Source organism: Python bivittatus, unplaced genomic scaffold (genome assembly GCF_059951505.1).
Source record: "Python bivittatus isolate LINGU-HERP-01145 unplaced genomic scaffold, Pbiv_v1 ctg000020_np1212, whole genome shotgun sequence".
In the NCBI taxonomy this organism is placed as follows: Eukaryota; Metazoa; Chordata; class Lepidosauria; order Squamata; family Pythonidae; genus Python; species Python bivittatus.
The window spans coordinates 108,428,104-108,446,343 of NW_028277030.1; the positions used below are offsets into that span (position 1 = coordinate 108,428,104).

The 18,240-nt window shown below is 39.8% G+C and overlaps 1 protein-coding gene across 4 annotated transcripts in view; it reads right to left on the minus strand.

Annotated features, from left to right (window-relative positions):
- Positions 1-14,896, minus strand: part of DISP1 (dispatched RND transporter family member 1) — an 82,546-nt gene extending 67,650 nt beyond the window's left edge. For all 4 annotated transcript variants that reach the window (XM_088146296.1, XM_088146314.1, XM_088146325.1 and 1 more), the window contains exon 1: positions 14,482-14,896. The gene's annotated coding sequence lies outside the window, so the exon portion shown is untranslated. The remainder of the gene's footprint in view (positions 1-14,481) is intronic.
- Between the last annotated feature and the right edge of the window lie 3,344 nt (positions 14,897-18,240).

Genomic DNA, 18,240 nt, shown 5'->3' on the forward strand with positions numbered 1-18,240 from the left:
AATAGCCACTACCCATGACTCATGAAAGATTAAACGCATCATGACTTTCCCACTGGAAATTCCCCTCTCTGTAATTGTATATGATGCACTTCAAGCAAATGAAAAAAAAAACCCATTAAGGCACACCAAGATTTCCAGAATGAGGAACATACTGAATCATATTATGAGAAAGAATGGTCAGCTTTGACTGCATAAAGAAAACAGGAAAACACTTCCTGGGGTTTTTAAAATTACACTTCAAGAGCTACTATTACTAGAGGGAAGCTCCAGATTGTAAACATTTGCAGCAAGCAATAGCAAAGGGTGAAGAAACTTTATTTTTTTCTTCTTTATTTCTTCTTCTTCTTCTTGGATTATTCAAACTGTAAATAGGATCAACAGGAATATGCCATAAGATTATCAGAAATGTCTATTATATGCCAATAATTTGTTGCACTAGCTTAATAATTTAGAGGAGTGAGGTAGAAACCATTCTAACTACTAAAAGAAAAACGAAGGCGTGTCAGTAATAGGTCAGTTTTATATAATACCTATCTATCTGAGATATTTCTACTGTATAGTCTAAAGGTGATGGGTTGTATCAATATTGTTTTTCCACTGATAAAACAGTTATGTGGGAGTGGAAAGGATTCCCTTTCTGATTCTGAGACTTGAGGGGATTTAGGAGAAAACCGAAAAGATAAGAACAGAAAACAGCAGAAGTCTGCTTGCATAACATTGGGTGTAGTCCCAAAGCTTCTAAACTGTATATACTGCAACTGTGGACCAGTCAGTACTTTGCTGCTTTTTACTTTGCTGAAGATTTTGTGCATATACATATAGTGAGGTACCAGAATCTGATTACAGTCAGTTCTTGTGCATATCATTCTGGCTTTTATTGAATCAAAGGGGCAACAAGAAAAAAACAAATCTGACAAAAAAGACACCACATATTTTCAGTCTAGTGCTTTATTTAATTAATACATTAATTATTTAATTTATTTAATTTCTTCTTGGTCTGGCAAATTATTTTGGCATTCTTAGAAATATATTATTTGATATTATGTCAACATCAGCAGACATACAATGGCTTGGATCCAGCATTTCCATCTGCCTGAAGGCGAACTACCTATGCAGCGCCCCACAAAGGATACTTTGGTTGACACAAAGGAGGTCAAGAAGATGATACTCACCAATTTCTGTCTTGTACTCCTGAAGCATCACCTCTTAAGCTGTCTCAGAAGATCCCCTACCTCAGAAGTACTGCACTTGGAAAGAGCTTCCCTTCCATGGAAAGAAAATGCTCGAAATCACCCAGTGACTACTAAGTTTCTTCTTGGAACATGCACATCTGCACGTATCTTTGGTTTTTTTCTATACATTTTTATGGCAGCTCACAAAGAATCAAAATCATAACAGTAAGATCTGTATCCTCCCCGCCTCAATATTGGGACACATCTCACACTTCTAATGTTTAAAGGGATCCAAAACACATTGACATCAGAAGCACCTATTTCCATTTTTTTCCCTACAAATAAAGTACATCTGGTGCTAAGCAAAGCACAGAAACGTGGAGGAAATCACTTAAGCGCTTCCAAAATTAAAGCCAATTATATGCTGCACAAGAAAAAAGCTGCATTCATGGAAGATGTTAAGCCTGGTTTGCCTAATTATGGTTTACCGAATACCCTTTGATTACCTGGTTACATGCAACATGCTATACCACAAACTACAGTTGACAGGCACATTGGCTGAGTTCATGGAACATGCTAAGCCACAAACACCCAAATTCATGTTGCTTCAGCACGCTGTATGAACTCAGCTAATGATATTCAGAAAAATGCAGATCTGATTAGTACTAAAATCATAAAATGACAGATTGATGAAATGAAGACAACAGAAGGCATATTAACATATGAAGATTTTTGTTTCTGTGAAACTGTGAAATGCCACAGTAGCAAATAATTTTTAAGAAAGGTATGAAAAAAGAGGGTGGATGGGGAGCGGGAACTATTGATGTGACTTTTAACAACACGTTTCCATTTACATCTCACTGAAAGCACTGGACAACTGTATCCAATTTCAAAACTGCTAGGAAGGCAAGAAGAATAAGAAAAGTAGGTGGGGGAGGAGAGAAAATTTAAGCGCTCTTCTCCTCCGCCCCTCTCAAATCTTAAGGGAAAAAAAATCTAGAAGCAGATCCTGGGGCCCTTGTGAGTTGGAAGGTTTCTACACAGCCTCTTAGGCTTAGGTATTTTAGCCACTCCTACCCTGGAGTTTGAAAGCAGAGTTGGAATTTTCCTATTTTAGTTGGCAAACTTGCATTCGAAGCAAAACTGCATTATTTCAGGCTTGGAAACCTTTAATTTGATTTCTTTAAGAAAAAAAATTAAAAGCTTCAAATTAATAATACATTTTTTGGAAGCTGTCAGTTCTGATTTGTTGCCTAAAGAGTACATCTCTTTAAATTTAAATTCTCAGAGCTTTCACATTCCTAAAAATTATGAAGCACATTATAGTTACAAAGGAAACAGAGTAAGCAAATGGAAATCAAAGAATGGTTCAAGCATGCATGACAATAATGAAAGGACATGCAGAACAGATTATTCAGCCTACCAGTTAGTATCAAAACTGGGCCATTAATATCTGTATTTTTAAAATCAAATTGCACTGTAAGTATAAAAATTGTTGCTGTAATCTGGACCCAAAATCTATAGGTAATTCTGTATGATTCTGCCTCTTTTTCTTCATTTTATCCTACAAAAATTACCCTATTTCCACCTTTTTTACACAAAATAGCTTATGTGCCACTGAATATAAAGACGTAATTGAAATGTAATTGAAATTATTACACAACACAAAATATTAAACAATTTAGGTTAGGCTTTTAGACCTTATAAGAAGAGCTTAAGCTCCAATACCATCCAGCTTGTATAACAACTTATTATGTGGCATGAAGATAAGTAAGTAAACTAAAGATTTTGGCTTCTTAGCAGTAAAGCAAAAGATACAGAGAACAATTCAATTTTGCAAGTGTATCAAATAATTATCAAAAACCTATATTTGCAATAGACTTGGCCACCCTCTCACTATTTTCCCATAGTAATATATACTTTATCTCTTTTGTAAAATCATAAATTTGGTAAAAAGAAATCCATCTCAGAAGTTAAGTATAGTACTTGTCAGTTCAGTGGCAGGCAGCATAACAATGACTTCCTAGCAGAGCCCAAAATACAACGCTTATTTCATATATCTCTTCCACACTTTCCCTATTTTTTAATCCTTTGCCCCAATCTGTAATCCCATGCTCTCTTATCAGAACACAATTTCTCTAGATCAGCAAAAGGCCACGTGGTACTCTACAACAGTCATAAGCCATAATCAGCACGCCAAAAGTGAAAGATTTGTAGACCTACTGTATAATCCAATCATATGGAAAGCAATAGGTCTTCAGTTCTTGCTTTAGATCCTGCCACTACTTCTCCCTTGTTTCTGTTCTCATATTGAAACTATGAGATAATGGGAAATTTAATCTCATTTCCCATCCATCTCATGTTTCAATAGGTCTTTCTGTATATGAACACTTCCTAAACCTGTGCTGTTGCACAGATTTATTGAAATGTTTAATTCATTACAAATAATGGGATTTAAAAGACACCCTCCATCAGGCAGCAGTTTTAAAATCCTTATGAAGTTTATGTATTCATTATTTATGAAAAACACAGATATCAGGCATGTATCATTTTAGAAAATATTCCCCAATCCACACTCCCTTACTTTCTCACACAAGAAATCATGAATATGGTAGCACCTTTTCCAGCTAACAGTTGATGCATCTGATGAAGTCAACTGCAGATCATGAAAGCTTATGCCTTTGAATAACATTTGTAGTAGGAAAAGGTACTACGAGAGTCCTTCTGATTTTTTACCACCATCTACCAACATGGCTCTCCTCCTAGAATTTTTCACACAAGATATCTCTTCTAAGATGGGGTTTGCCTAAAACAAGTAGCCACCCTCGTTTTAAAACAAATAAGCAGCATCTTCTAAAAAGTCGCTTTAACATGTGGATTTAACTTAAATTTGTTATTTACCTGATTAAAGTGTCCTGAATTAGATTGGGGTCACTTGACCATTTGGGGCTGGTAAGAACATTGCAATTCTGAAAGCATACCCTGGTGCTCTTACAAGGTGGCTGTCATTTGGAGAATGGTCTATTAATAGACAAGCTGATAAGGCTAAAAGGAAATTGTCCAAGAATTTAAATATAAGATGGGACATAAATCTAATGAATGAATGACACAAATCCATGCTTTTAAACGTAAATTTTCTGTTTCCAACAGCCTTCCACAAAAGATAAACAGATCAGACTGGTAAATTGATCAACAATCAAAATACAAGGCAAAACTTGTTCTTACTAGCTGGGACTTCTAGAAGCTGAAGTCCAACATGTCCAAAGGACACCAGGTTGGAGATGGCTAGTTTAGCAAGTCAGCTTGCATTTCATTGCCAGCATTTTTTTTTTCACTGTTTACTTCTGTGATCAAATCTCTCTCTCACCTCACTGAAATCTCTTCATGCTTCTACACACAATGCAATCTTGTGCACATGAAAGGTAATTTAACATCTAGCTTAGTGACAGTTTTGAGGCATTGGCATGTAGCTGGCTTGCAATTGATACCACAGTTAAATACTCCCCAGCAAAGTTGTGCATTAAGTTCAAAATACTCCAGGATTAAATATGTTTTTGTTTCAGTTACAGAGCTAATGAAAACCAAATGGTGGAATTTGTTTTAGCTCGTGTAATGCATAAGGGATTTCACTTAAAAGAGAAAGGTCTGAATAAACTTCCATTTACACAGATGAACACATAGCCAGCACTACGCTATCCAGATATATGACTAATTGCAGTCCAAATTTAATGCAGGGAAAAATATTTAAAACCCTAATTGAAATTGCTTCAGGCACATAATATAAAAATTAGGACAATTATTTATTTTCAGCACAGTTGTCTACAGCCTACTGAACCATTAGTTTATTGCCTATAACTGCAAGTCATTTGAAATAACAAATTAAAATTAATAAAACATTTGCAAATAACAATTTAAGATCCTGCATGTGTCTGCTCAGAAATAAATTCAATTTAATTCATCATTATTTATCCACCAATAAGTTTGCACAAGGCGATATTCTGGTGAAAAATAGAAACACAAACTATACTAGGCTTATAGCAAAACCACATTCTCAACAATATGTTGTAGTATCTTTTACAATTTCTGTCGCCATAGCTTAAAACATTCAGAATGGGTCCCACCTGTTTCCGACCAGTGTTAAAAATGTTTCAATTGTACTGGCAGTGACAGCTGTTGCAAACAATCAAATCTGAGAATAGGCAATTAATGTTTAAAAGATAATTTTAAGTTTTATACTAAGAGAAAAGTACAAAAAGTAAGGAAATGCATTACTTATATATTTATATTCTGCTCCCCTACTTTTGTGAGTCTACAAAACAGCTCGCAAGAAATACAAACATCCCACTGCAAGGACCATCAGAAAATCCTATCAATTACAAAAAAGAAGAAATAGCAAGAACAATCCTTCCCCCAAGGACAACAAAACCTTCCATGCAGATTGGAAGATAAAGTTGCTCCTTCTTATTAAATAGTTAACTTTGTGAATTAACTTTGTGAATTTGGAGGGGAGGTAATCCTTGGAAGCATTAAAGCAGATACATCTTTTGGACACCTTGTTCAACCACTTCAAAGGCTGTTCCCAGTTTTTTGGGACTGCCGGTGAACTGAACTGGCTGAGTACAGCTTCTGAAACAGCCATTTGAGCTTTCCCCAGGACATAGTTGCTTTAATGCTTTGAGGAGAGGAGTTTGGCTTGCACTAAGGCATTTTTTGACCTGGCCCAGCTCTTTTTTGGAGCATGGCTTCTGGCAGATATACATACAAACATGCCACATTAAGAGAAATTTATTGGAGGGTAAAATCTACAGAACTGAGTTCAGCTGGAGTTGGCAACTTACAGGCTAACCAAATGGGGAACCTTGAAAAGAATATTGCACAGGCCTTTTGTCTTTTATTGTTCATATATTTTTTTCTGTCTACTCCTTTGTTGGCATTTTAAATTCAGGGTCTTCTTCCTTTAAATTGGATGAGGTGCAATCATTCATTTAGTCCAAAAAGCAAACTTGCAGTAATGTAATAAAGTGCAAAAACTAAAAGTACCATGAAATGTCTTAGTTAATGGAAGAGCTTTGACTTGGTCCATAACCAATGCCAGTGCCTAACCCATATGGCCAGCTCCTGTTACTGCTGCTTCTCAGTAGTCAGCATTTCCATCACCCAAGTCTCCTGATTCCAGTATTAACATTCAGCAGGGATGAGCAATCTGTTCTGACTATTAGGATATTAGGACTCCATGCAAACAAATATGTTTGCATGTTTGTGAATCTACAGAAAAACAGCCAATCAGGACTTATCTTTCCAGGCCAATAGTTGGATACAATCTGTACTCATTTACCAGCAGCCAATAAAGAAAAGGCTCCTTCTGCTAAAACATATATCAATTCCCTCTCATTAAAAAAAGAGCAATTTATTGGTGTTTTTGGGGTTGCCATGGAACCATGTCTTTTCCTTCTGATGGCATGGCTGCACTTCTATGTTTGCACCCATTAATTAGTCATGCAATTGTCTATCACAGCAGGATCCCATGGGGCTAAAAGGTAGGACAAGCTACACATCCTCTCCAATCACACAGGCTTTCCATAAGGCAGTGAAACATTACCACTTCTGCAGAAGCCTAAATTGGAATTTCTCTATTTGAAGGAAAATCCAAGATTGCAATGGGGGAGAGTGGAAATTTAAAGGGATAGCAAGTGTCCAATCACAATATCATCTGATCTGCAGAGAACTTGATTTGCTTCAACTGAGCACAGAAGAGTGCAAGAGCACTGTAGAAAGAAAAGTACCGTGGTGATTTTCTCAATTAGAACTAACATGTTCTGAGTGTTCCCATTGCCTTTAACATTATGGCAATTTCTCAAATCCACTTTTAATTTAGATTAGCACATACATCTCATTCTATAGGTCACTAGCACAGGAAAAAATAAAGAAGCCTGCCTTTTTCCACAGAAATACTGAATGCCACCACTGAAAAGCCCTTTCTCTTGACTGTCACTTAACATTTCTTGGAAAGCAGGAGTACCTTTCTTCCATAGTTTAAAATCAGCAAAAATTCTTATGGAAGAATAAATTTCAAGCACACAGATTCTTTTGGTGATGACACAACAAATGCACCCAGGAGAGACTTTTGATAATGGGTGCTATTGAGTGGGGAAATGGGCATTTTCTTAGAAAACTAAATGTCAGTAAGCTTGTGCTTATCCTTATAAATATCTGTTTCCGTACTTCCTATGCTTGATTGCTTACTCTTATCCTACACACTTTTCTCATTGTTTCTGTACTTATTCCCTTAAAGCTATTTATATAGCTATTTCTGTATTTATCTATTTTGTAAATCTGTACTCTAGATCTATACTCTGTAGTTCCATTTTCCTTTTTGTGTCTATGTCTCAGACCCCGAACTGGCTTCTTTTGGCCTTCTGGATTAAGATATGATCCAACTGGCAACCAGAACTCAGTAGTAGTACTGAATGGCATAATGCACATCACAGACTTCAAAGTATTAGATTTACTCATAATCTGTTGTACTCTTAGGTCTGAAGCAGAATAAACGCTGGCTATGCCACTGAAAAACTCACACATAATAGATTTGCAGGTCATGTAGAATGTGCCAGATTTAGTCACTACAATCAAATGTTGCCTTCCACAATATTTTAGGCTAGGTACAGTGTTCCAATCAGTTGCTGAAGATATGAAGCACCACACTTTGTGCACATGATCTAGGAGATGAAGAAACACATGGGTTTTTTCCAATTCTGATCATTTCTAACCTCATTCTTTCAAATCAAATCACATCACATCACATCACATCAAATCCTTTATTTGCAATCAGAGAGCAGCAACAGAAACAACCAAATAAAATGAGACAGTTAAAAGGAAAGAGAAAAAAATTGTCAAGTTATGTTTGATGTTAATTGCTGTCTCGTTTTAACTGTTGCAACAATACACTTGGCTACCGTATAGGTGGTTTCATGGTTTGAGTCTGAAAGTAGAAAATGGGTGTAAGTATTCCTCCCTTACTGACTGCCTTGGGCAGCAACCGTTTGAAGTTACAACGGTGCTAAAAAATAACTTTGTGATTAATCCTCACATTTATGACCATTGCAGCATTCCCAGTCACATGACCGCCACTCACATTTCGCAACCAGCTTGCAACAAGCAGAGTTAATAGAGAAGGCAGAAGTAAAACTGTAAGTCATGGTCATGTGATGATTCGCTTAGCGGCTGCAGCACTTAGCGATTAAGTTGCTGGTCCCAATTGTGGTAGCTAAGCAAGGACTACCTGTATAAAAATAATCTGTTATCCCAGGTACACTTAGTAAAAGAGGGCTTGTGATGTCCTTTCAGAGTTCCTTATAAAGGTCACAATATGTTGAATTCTATCAATTTCCCTGAAATCAGAAGAACAAGCATGCTGAGATAGGGGAATATTGCCATACCTGCTAAGTGGTATAGGGTATAGGGTGGATGGAAGGATGGAAGGATGTTGTATCTGGCTCTGAAAAATCTTGCCTTCAAACTAGAGGAAGTAAGAATGTATGAATATCTTTCAGGGTACCAAGAGCTTGTGTCGAGCATATTTCTGGAGCTCTGAGACAGTGAGCTGCCTTCAGACTGCTTTTGATGTCATCCAATCTTTATAACACCAGCTGTTTGGCCTGAACATAGTCTGAAGTTAATAAGGAACCTGCAGGCACTCCAGATGTTCTTAATTTCTGTTCTAACACTTCTGTCATAGTGAAAGATAACTGTCAGCTAAGACTAGCAGTAGCAACCTTGTACAAAAAAAAATCTGATCTTCAACCAGTATGCCAATCTGCCCATCGTCTCCATGCCCCTTGTTCAATTCTGGGCATCCCAAACTCAAGCCTAAGTACTGCATTGGGGATGAAGCAAATAAAGACCTTAAAAACTTGGGCTTGTATTGTCTCCAGGATGTTCGTCTTCATTTATAGGCCAACCTGAACTGCAACGAGTATTTGGACTGGTGTTTTAGCTTTGAAAAGCTTTAGTGCTGGATATATCAGTACACTTCCTTTGGAGTAAAAGAAAAAAAAACACCTTTTGATAGATGTATAGATTTTGGGATGCCACTCACTTAATACGGGTTTTCCAGACCCCTGGTCATGAAAGATTACTCCTAGATTTTTAAAGAAGGGTACCTATTCACTCCTGTTCTGCTCAATTATCTAGGTTTGTTGTTTTGGTTTCTTGGCAAAAACCATGATTTCTCACTGTCTTTCAGAGATATGACCAAAGCACTTGTGAAGGGAGAGTATTGTTGTGTATTTGTTCTTCCAAAAAAATGCTCCAAACTGCTTTCAACATATTTCATAATATGTTTAGTTATAGGAAACAAGTATCAAACCTGTTATTTAAAGTCTAATTTTCCACTCACAGAATTTTTCACCTGCCTGAAACATATTTACAGCAAAAAGCAGTTTAAAGCAAACTTGATGAAAAGAGGAACATATTGGTTCCTATTGATTTTAAATTCATATTTAATACCTTAAATCAATACACAAGTTACACCCAACAACATGGCTTGGTAATCAGAGTGCTCTTTCAGCCAATGGAATTAAAGCAGGTTTTGCCAACCCTCCTCCCTGTGTGTCACTCATCTTCTGGAACAGATTTGGGAACACAGGAGATGCAGAAGGCAAGAAAATTGTTGAAAATTACTTCTCTCTCCATTCCCTGGTCTGAAGAAAAAATCCACTGGATTAAAAAAAAGTTTCCCATCAGCAAGGGACAGCAACAGATTCAGTTCAAATGGTTTCAAATGGTTGGCCAAGAATGGCTTCTTGTTACTTAATTCAGTTTCTCAGTCAAGCATTATCCTTGTACATACACAAGTAGTCCTTGACTTACAACCACAATTGGGACCAGAGTTTCTGTTGCTAAGCGATGCAGTCATAAAGTGTGATGTCATGTGACCGCATCACTTAGCAACGGCAATCCTGGGCAGTCCAAGTTGCCATCATTACCCCAGATGCGCAGGTTGTTAAGTGGGAAGAGGTGGGAATTCCAGGTAAGGAGCATTGGGGTGCCATGGGGGGTGGGGGGTGGGAGAGGCCTGGGTGGGCTGGTGCAGGCCACACATGAGTTGCGGATGTGGGGTGCTGCGGTGCAGCGCGAGCTCAGGAAGGCTAGGGAAAGAATATGCTGCAGCTCAGGGGCTTCTTGGCGCACACCAGCTCTGGGGCTGCAAGCTTTTTGCAGCCCCAGAGCCGCGGTGCACCAGGAAGCTACTTTGTGCTGTGGTGCTGGGCCAGGCTGGGGCTGGGTTTCATGCGGTGCAAAGGGGCTTCCTGGTGCACCATAGCTCTGGGGCTGTAAAAAGTCCCAGGGCTGTGGCACCAGGAAGCCCCTTTGCGCCGCACAAAGCCCAGCCCCGTCCCAGGGCTGTGGCACCAGGAAGCCTCTTTGCGCCGCACAAAGCCCAGCCCCAGCAAAAAAACTCCAGAGCCACAGTGCGCCAGAGAAGCCCCTTTGCATTCCATGAAGCTCAACCCCAGCAAAAAGCAAAAAGTCCCAGAGCTGCGGGATGCCAAGAAGCACCTTTGTGCCACATGGAGCTCAACCCTAGCCTGGCCCAGCAGCGCAGCACAAAGCCGCCACGCCCCAGGAAGCCCCAGCTGCTCCAGCCCAGTCCCAGCTGCAGTTGCCCTCCCCATCTTGCACTTCGAAGCCCCTGCCACCCTGTGCTCTGCTGCCCCACCTGACCTTTGCTGTCATTTTGCTCCCATTGCTGACAAAGCATGCTCGCCCTGGACCTTTGCTGCTGACCGTGTGAGGCCATCTTCCCCAGGTCTCGTGAGGAAACTGACATGCTTTCCTTAGGAAGAAAGCCTCATACGCCCAGCAGCTGACTCACAAAGGGCCAGGCTGGGCATGCTTAGTCAACAATGGGAGCAAGAAGATGGCGAAGATCAGCTAGGATGGCAGGGGCCATGGAGTGCAGGGGGCCAAAAAGGCATAGATGGGGGGAGATAGGTGGGTGAGGAGAACTGAAGCGCCCCCTGCGGTTGTAAGCATGGGCAGGCTGCCAAGCACCTGAATTTTGATCATGTGACCACAGGGGCGCTGCAACAGCTGTAACTTTGGGGACCAGTCATTAAGTCCCTTCGTTCAGCACCGTCATAACTTCAAATGGTCGCTTAACAAATAGTCGTAAGTCGAGAATTACCTGTAATGACATCAGAACTAGATGTCATTAGATTACAACTCCCTTTAACTGTGACCACTGGTTACACTGACTCTGGGTGATGGGAATCTAGCAACTGGAGAACCATACATTTTTAACCTTTGCTCCAGATTAACATTTCAAAGCCTGAGGAGTGGCTATCAATGGAATCACATGGAATTGCAAAAGGAAGAAGCTATTCTGCAAGATTGTATGAAGCTTACTAAATTAACCAACACCACAGCTTTCTAGAAATCTGCTAAAAGCCTCAGCACATTATATCTGAGAGATAATACAAGAAAATGGAGAAAATGTCATCTAAACCACAAGACTAAGGGCAACATCCAACATTAGATGGATTTCACCTAGCTTTCCTAGCCAAATATGTCCTTGAGATTTGGGAGTAACCTGAGGGAGAGGAGAGAAATAAACCCTTCTGCAGGCAGACAGGACCCCTCAATTCAACTTTAGAAAAATGATTACTGTCATCAGAACTATACAAAAGAAATCAATGAAAAAGGAAGGTGCCAGTAAGGCAAGTTCTGCCTTTAAGGTTTCCCTTTTAACTGCTTTCTTTAGAAAAAGCCCACTGATCTGAAACAGCTTTCTTTACATTTTGCTAGTCACTCTGAGAACATATACTCTAGAAGGCTATCAGCAGTAAATCACAGACATTTTTAAAGTACTGTAGCGCTTGAAGAAAGGGGGTGGGTGGGATAACTTTGGAGCCATAAATGCTCTAGGGGCAAAACAGTATTCAGATATGAATGTGTGCCAATGTGAAAACCTATATTTTAAGAATACTTTTGGATGAAGAAGCACACATTATGCACAGGCATGTCTAAAGCCAATACAATACATTAGAAAGCAAGCAGGAACAAGTTTTGGGGAGACAGCAGTCTACTTCATGAATGCCTGATTCCAAGAACTGCAAAAGCCACATTTTAAAGACTATTTACTAGGAAGCAGGTACAAATGTTTAATCTCAAGCTAGAAATCTCTAAATATATATATCACAGCAGTAATTTTGAAATGGAGCAGAAAATGCATCAAACCATCTGTCCTCTTCAAAAACCTGAAGCCCAGGAGCAGGAAAGTGGGAGAAGACAGAGTTCCTGTAAAAGGAGAAATATACTACCTACAAGCTCCACAAATACAAGTGTTAAAATAAATACAGTAAACAAAACTAATTTGGGGGAGGGGGGATTTGAACCAGCAAAAATCAGCTCAGTTTTTTTGTGCATGGGAGCACAGGGATCTGGAGTTGCTTTCAATGTGGTGTCCTTGTGCTAAAAGTTCCTTTTATGTAGCTGAACTGAATGTATATTTTCCCCTATAACTTTCTCTGTCTAGTATCTTCTTTCTACTGTGTATGTCTGTGTGTGCGCCTTCGAGTCAGTCTTGGTGACTGCCTGGACAAGGCTCTCCAGTTTTCTTGGCAAGGTTTTTCGGAAGTGGTTTGCCATTGCCTGCTTCCTAGGGCAGAGAGAGAGAGGGGTGACTCAATGTCACCCAGCTGGCTTTGTACCTAAAGCGAGACTAGAACTCATGGTCTCCCAGTTTTTAGCCTGATGTCTTAACCACTACACCAAACTGGCTCTCTTTTTCTTTCCATAGTGATTTCATAATCAAATTGTTGACTGCAAACTCCTTTGAGCGTGGCTTTATATACACCCCCACACACATACACACAATTATCTCTGGAGCTGTTCTGCTAGCAGACAAGGTAAGCACACCTGACATGAGAATTACCAGTTCAAATTTTATCATACCACTGTACTATTGTCCATTAAAAGAAAACAAAATGTATATTCTACTCTTTTCTTATAATCAATGCAAGACTCAAATGTTTTAAGTCCCCAAACAACCACAAAACACAGAGAAGGGGGAAGATCAAGAAATGGTTTTGGAGAAAAACTAGGAAAAAACCTACCAGATGTCAGTTTCCTCCAGAGAGCCTTATCTAGTCTTTCCCAGAAGTTGAAATTACACTTCCTTTCATCCCTAACATTCATGTGCTGATAGATATTGTAATCCAGAATATGTGAAGTCCACAAAATTGGGGAAGTTAGTTTAGCAACTGCAGCAGGGAATTTTTTTTTCAAGAAATAGTGTCCAGGTTCAAATGCCATTTTCACAGTATATCACAGTCCTTTTCCTCTATTCACATCTTTATGCATATTAACAGACCACTGCCAGGTGATATCAGCTACTAAACACAAGCTCCAGCTTAATAGCAGTGCTTGTTTTAGTTCCCATTCTGATTGCACAGTTTCTGAATTTTAAACAAGAGACTTGCAAAATTCTATATAGGATAGTAGAGGTATAAATGTTATTAATAGAATAAAGCAGTAACATAATTATAATTGGACCCCATTTTGATCTACCTATTTTTCTCCTCTTCCAGTGGACCAATATAAAGGCCAGCCTTATTACTCTATTCTATAATAGATAGTACTGCAGATAAGTTGGGTCCAGGAAATAAAAGAAGGGATGGATATGCTTAAGTGCTAAATGCATTAAGAGGAAGTGAAGTAAAAACAGGTGTTGCAATGTTTATCATGACAGAAGCTTCCACAGAGTACTGTCTACTTCACTGGAGCCACAAAATACTATCCTGGATTACAAGATACAGAGGGATAATTGTAAACCATGATTTAACTAAGTTTATTAAATAAATCACTTGGGTTTGTATAGTACACTAAGCTATAAGCAAGCAAACCACAGATTCACAATGTGGTTTGTGACTGTGGCTTGGTGGGTTATGTGGTGAGCAAAGCAGGGCTTTTGATTTAGCATGTCATGCAAACACATGAAAATGTGGTTCATTCAATAAACTACATGGCTTAATCTGTTGCGTAAATCCAGATCAGAAGATAATAAGACACAGATAGACATGACAAGTTATTAACCATGTCCCAGCAACTATTTAGAAAGTCAATTAACATGTGATGTGATTAGAAGAACATGGGATCCCACATTTAGGCACAAGGAAAATCTCAGTATTCAAAGACTCACATATGACGCGACATATCTAGAAATCAATACACATTCCTAATACTCGGGAGCATCCCACTATTTAAAAATAGCGTTAAAAGTGCATTTTTAAAACCCTGCATCACTTACCTTGTCTGCTAGTTACAATTTCTATCCTTGTCGAAATCTGAAGTTCTTCGAAATCATAAAACTAACCCCAGGAGTGTGACCCGTTGCTAACTGTCATCTAGGCCGTGGCAAGTATTTAAAAGACGGTATTAAAAGCTCAGCGAGGGGGCTGCATACTAACGCAAATACGGTTGTGGCTTGTGCACAACGCGACGGTACAGAACCACTGCTGGGTGATGCTGCTTTCAAGGCACAGTAAGCACCGTATCTGTGCTCATGTTCTAAGGAACGATCGGTGGCGAGGTCCCAGAGGTAGAAATCACATGCCAGAGACAAGCCTCATCCGCAGCTAAAAATCTGCCCACCGCGTTAGTCAAATAAAGCCCTCCGAAGCAGCTCTTCGAGCCTCGGGTTCCGGACTCGTTCCGGGGTAAAGGATCAACGTTCCAAAACTGAGCGAATATCCCAACTGGAAGAAAGAGGGGGACACGGACTCGTCAGCATTCCACCGCTGTTTCTAGGCCTCTTAAAAATAAACCAGTCACATCCAAGAAACATAGTATTATCTTTATCTCTGCTTCCCCACCATTCACTGGGGAAGGTGATTTTTGTTCTCCCGGCCTCTTCATTTTCCTCCGTCTTTCACTCCCCCCTTTCCTGAGAAAATGGCACTTCCTAGAATGCTGCTTTATGTTTGCGGAAGGGATTCACTTCCAGTCGGCTTCCACTGGGTGGAGATAGCAGCCGTAGCTGCTCGGCAGGAACGCCGGCGGGGGAGGCTAGGAAGCGCCTATGGCTAGGAATTACCAGTCGTTGGTGGGCGATAAGAAGGGTCTAGTATATGAGTTTAGGTAGGGCTACAGAAATCTGGAAGATTGCAGAACCGTAGCAAAGAAATACAGAAAACTCTTCACTCTCTGCTGCCATCTAGTGGTCGTCCGGATGTTTGCATCCCAGTCGAGATAGCCTTTCTAACCGTTGTGTTGTTGTTTAGTCGTTAAGTCGTGTCCGACTCTTCGTGACCCCATGAACCATATTGCGCCAGGCCTTCCTGTCCTTCACTGCCTCCCTGAGTTTGCTCAGTTTCATGCTCATTGCTTCAGTGATGCTATCTAACCATCTCATCCTCTGCCGTCCTCTTCTCCTTTTGCCTTCAATCTTTCCCAGCATCAGGGTCTTCTCCAAAGAGATCTCTCTTCGCATTAGGTGGCCAAAATATCTGAGCTTGAGCTTCATTATCAGTCCTTCCAATGAGCAATCAGGGTTGATTTCCTTTAAGATTGACTGGTTTGACCTCCTAGCAGTCCAGGGAACTCTTAAGAGTCTTCTCCAGCACCACAGTTCAAAGGCATCAATTCTTCGGCGCTCGGCCTTTTTTATGGTCCAGCTCTCACAGCCATACATTACTACTAACCGTTGTGGATTGAGTATATATGCAGACAGTATGGTCACATTATCAGAAAACCACTTCTCATAATTGATTTAACCAGGAGTTAACCCAGTGCTTCCCAAACCTTTTCCTTCATTACCCAAAACTCAGGGGGGAAGGAGGGCGCTGATGGGAGCAAAGGGGGGAAGGAGAACACGGTGCGTGCAGGCAAATAAAGGGGGGAAGGAAGGCACAGTGCATGCGGGCAAGTGAAGAAAGGCCATGGTGGGTGAGGGAGACTTACCCAAGTGACTTGTGACTTCCCCTGTCAGCTTCCCCATTGACTTGGCTTGTGGGAAACCAGCAGGGAAAGTTTCAAATGGTGATCTTGTGACCATGGGATGCTGCAAACCATCATAAATGCAAGCTGGTTGCCAAGTGCCCGAATTTTGTTCACATGACTGCAGGGGTGCTGCAGTGGCTGGAACTTTGAGGACAGGTCATAAGTCCTTTCAGCACCATCATAACTTCAAATGGTCGCTGAACAAATGGTTGTAATTTGAGGACTACCTGTGTTAAAAAAATATCACTGAATGATCTTTATGCCATTTCAACAAATTACCATTGGTAATTTAATTGATTTTCATCTTAATAGGAATACTTTGGGAGATTTTCAAATATATTTTAGTACATGTGGCAATCTTTAAGTCAGTTTAAATGTCTCTGTTGTGAATGGATTTGTGCGTCGTTACCCACTTTACCCAATTTTGGGTAATTTACCCAGGTTTGGGAGGCACTGACTTAACAAATTCATTTAACTCAGTGAATCCAGTTTTCTGGAGTCTCATGACACCCTGAACCAAAAACTAACCACAGGGTCTGCTAGACTAAACTATGCTAAACTAAACTTTGGTAATTTGTGGTTCAGTATGGCAATCATAGGTCATGTATGTTAAATGCTTCAGTGACTGTAGCAAACAGTGGTTCATTCTGAGAATATATTATATGCTAGATTATAATGATTTGGGCAATACAGTATATTGTTCTCCAGATGTTATTGAATTCCAGCTTAATTAGCCTCCATTCCACCAATACTAAGGATGATGAGAGTTGCAATCCAACCACATCTGCAGGAAAAACAAGTTGTATATTCTTCTGCTAAAAAAAAAAAAAAGTATATTTACCAAATAATGTTACAATATCTCACTACCTTACCACAGGATTTTTCTGTGTAAGCATGTTTTAATTTTTTTTTTTCAGGTGGACAGAATCACTCTTATGTAGTAAGCCGTGATTTTACTTTACTGGATTCCTTAATGAAGTAGCGTGTTTTTAAGGCTTGCATGGAAGCCTGAAAAAAGAGGTTATTTAAGTAATAGCAAAGAAATCCTCTGCCCACACAAGGTCAGAATAATTTCTTCCTAACCTTGTTCAAAGCATACACAGCCCTGAAAATTATTTGTCCCCATATTCATTCTTTATGAACAGATCTACTATTCTAAGCTAATAATATGGATGTAAAGGATTGTGTTGTCCAGGCGTAAGGAACTCATTGGTCACTATTTGTTGTTCAGACTTTTCTTTTACCAGTTGAAATAACCAGTGTTCATGAATGATAGGAGCTGTAGTCTAACATCTGGTAGACCATGGATTTTCTATATATACCATAAACCTAGAGTGCAGAATTTCAGATAAGCTTTCATCCGATGAAAACAACTGGGGAGAAAAATTATGCCTGAAGGAAAAAAGTCTTACTGGCAGGCACTAGTCGTTTAAAAGGAAATTTTAGATAAGCTTACATTTTTGGAGATCTTATACCTTGGTTTCAGTGTTGCTCAGAAATCTAGGACACAAATTAGTAACAAATTCAATACAAAACCTATGTGAAATGTAATCAGCACAAAAAGTGAAGAAGTTAGAAGCAGAAAGAGTTACAGGAGTAACAGCCTATGCAAAGAGCTTTGTTGTTGTTTAGTCGTTAAGTCGTGTCCGACTCTTCGTGACCCCATGAACCATATCGCGCCAGGCCTTCCTGTCCTTCACTGCCTCCCTGAGTTTGCTCAGTTTCATGCTCATTGCTTCAGTGATGCTATCTAACCATCTCATCCTCTGCCGTCCTCTTCTCCTTTTGCCTTCAATCTTTCCCAGCATCAGGGTCTTCTCCAGAGCACTTCAGCAATAAATATGGCAAATATAGTAGGGGAAAGTGAGTTTCTAGCAATATTTGTGTTAAAAAACAACTGTAATGGACAGAAGGAATAACCTTGAGGAGCAGGAGGAAGAGCCACAAACAAGACAGTGGCCAGATAAAAGAAATCTGAGTCCAGGGCACAAATGTAATTGGAGAAGGTGTCTCAGACATAACCATCCCTACTTCTCATGAAGATAAAGGAAGGTATGGGGGAAGCTTG